The 7,126-nt window shown below is 46.9% G+C and overlaps 1 non-coding gene across 1 annotated transcript; it reads left to right on the top strand.

Moving 5' to 3' along the window:
• Positions 1 to 313: 313 nt before the first annotated feature.
• TRNAL-CAG (transfer RNA leucine (anticodon CAG)) lies at positions 314 to 396 on the top strand. The gene has a single exon. It is a non-coding gene; the product is annotated as a tRNA-Leu (tRNA).
• The last annotated feature ends 6,730 nt before the right edge of the window (positions 397 to 7,126 follow it).

Below are 7,126 nucleotides of genomic sequence, written 5' to 3'. Positions count from 1 at the left end.
GCCAGGCACTTTCAGACGCACACTTCCTGTTTGCAGCAGACCACGCTACACGCAGCACATGCGCAGTTGAAGATACTTCGGTGAAGCACCCGCCTTTCCCTCACTGAAGGTGTGTGACGTAGCAGAGGGCAGGCTGTAAAAGGAAAGCCTGAACTACTATCCAGGGAAGAATTATCATTGTACGGGAAAATTGCAGATGCTATTGTGCTAAATCAAGATGCCTGGTAAGTGCAATTACATAATTTATTGTAGAATTGTATACAGTACTATTGTCGGCAGTTAACAAGAACATATGGAGCCAGTTGTCTCAGATGTCAGGATGGCCGAGCGGTCTAAGGCGCTGCGTTCAGGTCGCAGTCTACTCTGTAGGCGTGGGTTCGAATCCCACTTCTGACAATTCTCTTTTTTAAATATTTTTATTACTAGATGCATTTAAGAGTACTGTGTAATATCTTGGACTTGTTGAAAGCATTATTTTCTCAGCTCTTAATGTCATGTTGGCTTACAAATTTGTAAGAGCATAAATCCCGCTCAAATTGAAGTGTCGAGTCTTTCACAGAACATGCAGGGATGTGTTTTTTCATAAACGTCGTGCTCCAACATATCTCCTAGTATTAGTTTCTTTCTTTATTCCGGCGTATTTTTCCAAATCCTCCCATACGTTTCAGTAATCTACAAACAGGATAAACGAACAACTTTTGTTTAAAGGAAATAGGAAACTCGGGGTATTTAATTCCCAAGCTGTAGTTGGAGAGCAGCTCCTCTATTTGGAGCACTCTGCGACACCACCAACACTCTAAACTGCTCACCTCAAATTAATGTTTTCTAGCAGAGTTTTTAAGCCCAGAATTAGCATAGTTCCATCCACGCCAAAGCTAGAAACGTGACCTGCAATTTTTGCAGTAAAGATTTAAGCATAGGATTAGCCAGTGCCATCCACACAGAGCTGAGCAATGACAATGGGACCCGGGGGGACCGCGGCGCGAGCCGGGTGTCCCCCTGGGAAGGTTCGCGCGATGGTACAGACCACGCAGCGAATCACGTGTTAGGTAGGGGGCGGGGCTTAGGGTTTTCACCGTTGGGAAGGCGTTTAGGCGGGAAACGATCGCTGAGGCAGGGAGACGGTCGTTTTTTGTGCCGTTTTTTGCCTCATTATTTATTTAATTGGTTTTTAACTAAAGTAGCTGGTCATGGCTGACGACCCAGCTGTTCAGAATGCGCTCCGTGTTCTGTATGAGGCAGGCCGGGTTGACTTACTGGCCCCTGGTGTTCCTGACTTAATGTCTTCAGCTGTGAGGCGCCCGAAGAGATTGGCGGCGAAAGGTGTGAGCGACGCAGTGGCAGCTTGTCTTCCTGCCAAAGGACGTGTGCAGGAGATGGCCACCAGAGGTGAACTCGCCCCTTTTTCAGCTAAGGATCCACGCGGCAGGCCTGCTCGTTTGAGCTCCCATTCCCGGCTCCTGACAGCGCGCTGCGCCTCTGCACCAACAGTCACGGTGAGGGAGTCTGGGGAGGTCTCTGTGACTCGGGTGGGACGAGCCCGTCGTCGAGTCAGCGCCAGGGGAGGCGCGGTTTCTAGAAGCCTGCCTGCATCATCACGTAGAGGTACAGGTGGGAAGGGGAGGGGAATGTCTAGTGAGGGTGCTGACATTATGTTTATTGAGTCCCCTTCTCCTGCAAAACGGGCGTCTTTGAAGGGCGCAGAGTATTTTTTGAACAGACCCGGTTACTTTTCTGGGCATAATATTGACATTGCTCCTCCTGTTTTGTCATTGGGACGCTCTGCAGCTTTGGTGGACTATCCCAGCGATAGTGGTGGGGAGGAGGAGGTTTGTCTAGACAGGTCATCTTTTTCTATCCCTTCTGAGGCTTGTGGGGGACGCCTAGAGAAGGGAAACTATTGCGGTAAGCGTTTGTCAGTTTCTGGGGTGTCCCTTTACCTAGGGGCCCCCCTGGGTCCAAAGGTGTGTATGCTCTCACATCAGCAGTTGGCTTGGAGCAAGTTACTCCTTCTTGTCTCCCTTTGGGTGAAGATGTGTCAGAGAATGTGGCTACGGTGATACAGAGGTCATCGGAAGATGCTGGGCCTTTACAGGAAGATACTGTTATTAATTCTTCAGACATTGTCTCCATTTTCCCGGCTTCTCGCCCCCCTCCTTGTCACCCGCAGGTGGATTTTGATTCTCCTTTTGGTCCTCAACGTGGTCAATGGATTTGGGTTGAGCATGCTGTTCCTGACTCTTCGGAGGCGGATGCTTATAATCATGTCTCTGGTCATGGTAAGTTATCGCATTCTGGCACGAGCGGCGAGGAGGCGGTAGGTTATTCAGTCCAGCAGACAGCTCAAGTTTTTCCTCGAAAAGCAATTCAGAAACAGGTTTCGCCTTTTGGTAACGTGCCATTTTCGTCAAGCGGATCAGGTGCGGATCTTAATATAGCGGCCGGGCTCTCTATTCGGAGGCCTGTGACCAATTGGGAGTTTTACGATGGTGGGGTGGGAGATGGCGAAATGCCAAGTACAAGCAAGGATGTTTGTGAAGCTCCAGAGGTGCAGGGTATTCAAGGTCTGGGTTATTTTGATGGTACTGAAGATGTTTTTTCAGAAAAGGATCGTGGGGGTAATGATTGTTGTTCCGAACATGTTCCTTTCGTGCCTTCAACGGGTGCGGGGGCAACCAATTCTGCTAGTGTCTTACAGAAGTCAAGTGCGGATTTCACGGCGGACCAAGAGCGGCATCGCGATTGTCAGCGTCGTGATGATCCTCGGGAATTTCAGAAGCGTGCTGCACAACTAACGTCAGGTAAGCCTCATTGGTGGGCTGCTTGGTCTCAACCTTGGGTAGGCAAAATTTTGCCAGGCTCAGTGGGGGTGGACGAGTTAAATACATCTAAGGTGTTGGGGGTTGGTTTTGGTGGGGATACAAGGGACAAGGCTTTTCGAACATCTATTTCAGGTAATGCGGATGGATCCAGCAAAAGGTCTTCGTTGGGTAGTGGGGTTGCTGAGGTTGGTCCTGCTGGTTCAAGTCAGGTGAAGGCTACTGCTGGGACTCGGCAGAAGCTTCCTTATATGGGTCTTGCCATGCCATTAGGCATACATCTGTCAGTTAACACCAAGAATAAGATTTGGCTTCATGAATTTGTCGATATTTTTAAACTCCTTCATAGGGATATTCAAGCCAGAGAGGGGTCCAAGGAGGAGGAGTGGGAACTTTCTAGGCGGCCCAGGGTCCCAAAGTCTATAGAAAATTGGACTGCAGCTTTTTTGATATATGCTAGCGTGTATTGTGAGAGGTATCCGGACAGGGCTATTTCATTGTTTAAATACATGGACACCATTCGTAAGGCACATTTGCAGTTTGGGGGCTATGCATGGCTTAATTATGATGAAGAATTTAGAGCGAGGATCAGTATGTTTAAAGATAAACCGTGGGGTGAAGTAGATCAAGAGCTTTGGCTGCAGTGGATGTCCTCTGCTCAGCCGGTTGCGTCAACGCACACTGCAAGTGGTCTGCCGATTATATATCGGCCCTTTCTGCCTCGCCCCGCTCCAGTCGGGGCGGGGGTTACAGGAAGGGGTCAATTGCCGATGCCAGGGGCCTGCTGGAATTTTAACCGGGGCTCATGCACTAGGCAATTCTGTAGGTTCAAACACGAGTGCTCCCAATGTGGCGGTAGACATGCCATCACCCAATGCTTCGCTAAACAGCCTCAAGGGGGTTCAGGGAGTTTTCCAAGGGGTGGAGGGGGATTCCCTCAACTTATGTCAAAGGGCTCATACCCCAATTAATCTGATGCGTTTGCTGCCTTGGTTGGAAGCTTATCCTGATTATGAAGCTGCGTCCAAACTGTTTTGGGGTTTTAAAGAAGGTTTTCGCATTGGCTACCAAGGGCCTCGTGATCACCGTTGGGCTGACAATCTAAAATCTGCTAAGGAACTGCCTCAAGTGGTGCAACGGAAATTGGAGGCTGAAATTAAAGCTGGTCGTGTAGCTGGGCCTTTTATTCAATGCCCCTTGGAGAATTTGATAATATCTCCGTTGGGGGTAGTCCCTAAAAAACGGGTTGGTGAGTTCAGAATGATTTTACACCTGTCATGGCCGGAAGGCCAATCTATTAACGATTTCATTTCCCCTGAGGATTCCAATGTCTCTTATGCGTCCGTGGATGACGCTTTGAGATTGGTACGGGAGGTAGGGGTTGGTGCAGAATTAGCAAAATGTGATATTCAATCGGCCTTCCGTTTACTTCCTATCCATCCATCGGATTTTGAATTGCTAGGTATGTTTTTTAATGGAGCTTTTTACGTTGACAAAGTACTTCCTATGGGGTGCTCAGTGTCTTGTGCCTTGTTTGAAACGTTTAGCACGTTCCTACAATGGTGTTTTTCGGTGAGGAGTGGCCACACACATGTCTGTCATTACTTGGACGATTTTATGTTCATTGGCGATGCACAACTAAAACAATGCCTTAAAGGTCTCGAATTCTTTCAGGACTTGGCTGAGGAGTTTGGTGTTCCGCTGGCTCCTGAAAAAACGGAAGGTCCTTGCACTAAGCTCGTATTTTTGGGCATAGAGATAGACACAGTAGCTATGATGGCTAGTTTGCCAACTGCAAAGGTAGAAGAGATCAGGTCTTTTCTTTTGGAGGTGCTGGGTAAGGATAAGATTGAGCTTCGGCAAGTCCAACGGCTGTTGGGCTATTTGAATTTTGCTTGTCGAGTTGTTAGGGCAGGCAGGACTTTTTGCAGAAGGTTGGGTTTTGCGATGTCCGGAGCCTACCTTCCTCACCACAGAATTCGTCTTACCAAAGCCATCAAGGAAGATCTTCGGGTGTGGTTAACCTTTTTGTCAGATTTCAATGGAGTTTCTTTATATTTTCTTGGTGACAATACTATTTGGCAGATACAGATTTTTTCGGATGCCTCTGGAGCACACGGTTTTGGTCTTTTTTGGGAGGGTCGTTGGTGTGCGGAGGCATGGCCACGCCATTGGTTATCACAAGGGCGCAGTATTGCTTTCCTTGAGTTGTTTCCATTAATTGTGGCCCTGATGGTTTGGGGTGTGGAATTCAGTAACAGATGTGTAATGTTCCACATTGATAACATGGCTGTGGTTCAGCTCATAAATAATCAGAAGGCCAAAGATCTAAGGGTGTTGAGGCTTTTGCGTTTTTTCATGTTGCTCAGCTTAAAATGCAATATTGTTTTTCGTGCAAAGCACATTCCAGGTGTCAATAATTCAATTGCAGACGCCTTGTCTCGTTCTAATTGGCAGAAATTCCGCAACTTGGCGCCTGGTGCAGACACCTACAAAACTCCAATCCCGCAAGACATCTGGGTGCTGGGGGAATGAGAATCATCGATTTGGTCGAGAAATCGATAGCCCCTGCTACTAGACGCACTTATCTGCAGGCTTGGTCTGAATTTTTAACTTTTATGAGATCACACTGTTTTGAAGGTCCTTTATTGGATTCCAAGTTTTGTATGTTACAGTTTGTTTTATCTTTAGTCAATAAAGGTTTATCACACACAACCATTTCTGGCAAATTGGCTGGGATTTCTTTTTATGGTCAGCTATGGTGGGGTCAAGATTTAGTTGGGGATGTTGTGTTGCGGCGGATGCTCAAAGGTTTGAGCAGGGAGCGGACACAGTCCGGGCCTTTACGAGAACCTATTACTTTTGGATTGTTACAGCAGTTACTAGTTCAATTGCCTTTTTGTTGTTATGACCATTGGGAAGTGTCGCGCTTTCGTCTATGTATGATTTGGCTGTTTTTTGGTGCCTTTCGGGTTTCAGAATTATTGGGGCTGCGAGGACAAATGGGGATTCGGTCCAGTGAAATTGATTTTCAACGTGGGGTGTCAATCAAGTTATTTTTGAAAAAGTCTAAAACTGACCAGTTGGGTAAAGGTGTTTGGGTTAAGTTGAGTGGGAGTGGGGTTCAAGGATGTTGTCCGATTGGGGAATGGGATTCATTTGTAGGTTCCCCTGAGTTCATACATGGGCCCATATTTTTGCATCAAGATGGGTCAAAAATTACTGATGCTCATTTATTGGCTGTTTTACGCAAATCCTTGAAGAAGATTGGGAGGGACCCCTTACTTTTTGGGACTCACTCATTTAGGATCGGGGCAGCTACGGAAGCGGCTAAATTGGGCTGGGACTGGGAGGACATTAAGAGGATTGGTAGGTGGAAGTCTGCATGTTGTTCTCGTTATGTCAGACTATGATGGCTTATCCGTTTGCTTTGATACAGGCTAATTTTTACTTTTCTACCTAGGTCGTGCCATCAATTCTTTTTCCTCAAAAATGCGTACTTGGATCATAGGTCATTCCTTCGTCAAGTGGTCTGCTGTTTTTGCAGAACGTCAGATCTACGGCAGGTCGCTCGGACTTCCTAGCAAAGGCCACGAAGTTCTATGGAAGGGTAACGGTGGGATGAGGTGGAGCAAGTTGTTTTCTACGCTATCTGAATTATCAACTGATAGAGGTTTTCCAGATTTGTTAATCATACATTTAGGTGAGAATGATCTTGTACCTTTATCTGGTTTATCGCTCTTGAAACAAATGCAATTGGATCTAGCAGTCATCAAGAACAATTGGGTGGGTACGTCTCTGGTGTGGACCGAATTTATTTATAGACAACAGTGGAGGGGGGCCCGCAATCATTCAGCCATGGAAAAAGCTCGCAAAAAATTAAACCGTGCGATGAAGATTTTTTGCAATGCAATGGGTATTCAGGTGTTGTCTCATGATAACATTACCAGTGTCGAGTATCATCTTTTTCAGGAGGATGGGGTTCATTTATCCCAGTTAGGTCAAGCCTACTATATGATGGAATTACGGGACTTGCTGGCGGGTTTTTGGAATGAGAATCTTTGGTGTGATCATCTTTTAAAGTAGAGTATGTTGTTTTTTTTTTTGAGCATATTTGTTTTTGGGGGTGGGCCAGGAAAACTCTTTGGGTTTTCCTGGGTGGCGGTTTTTTGAGGGTTTGGATAGTCTGGAGCGGGCTTATCCTTCCCTCTGGGGCGGGGGGAGGGTGGAGGAAAAGCTGGACAGGTAAACCAAAATGGTCAAAAAGGAAATGATGCCATTGGGGCAGTACATGGGGTAATTTATGG

This window comes from Triturus cristatus, chromosome 6 (genome assembly GCF_964204655.1).
Source record: "Triturus cristatus chromosome 6, aTriCri1.1, whole genome shotgun sequence".
NCBI classification, from domain to species: Eukaryota; Metazoa; Chordata; class Amphibia; order Caudata; family Salamandridae; genus Triturus; species Triturus cristatus.
This window is presented reverse-complemented; position numbering and strand designations above follow the sequence as displayed.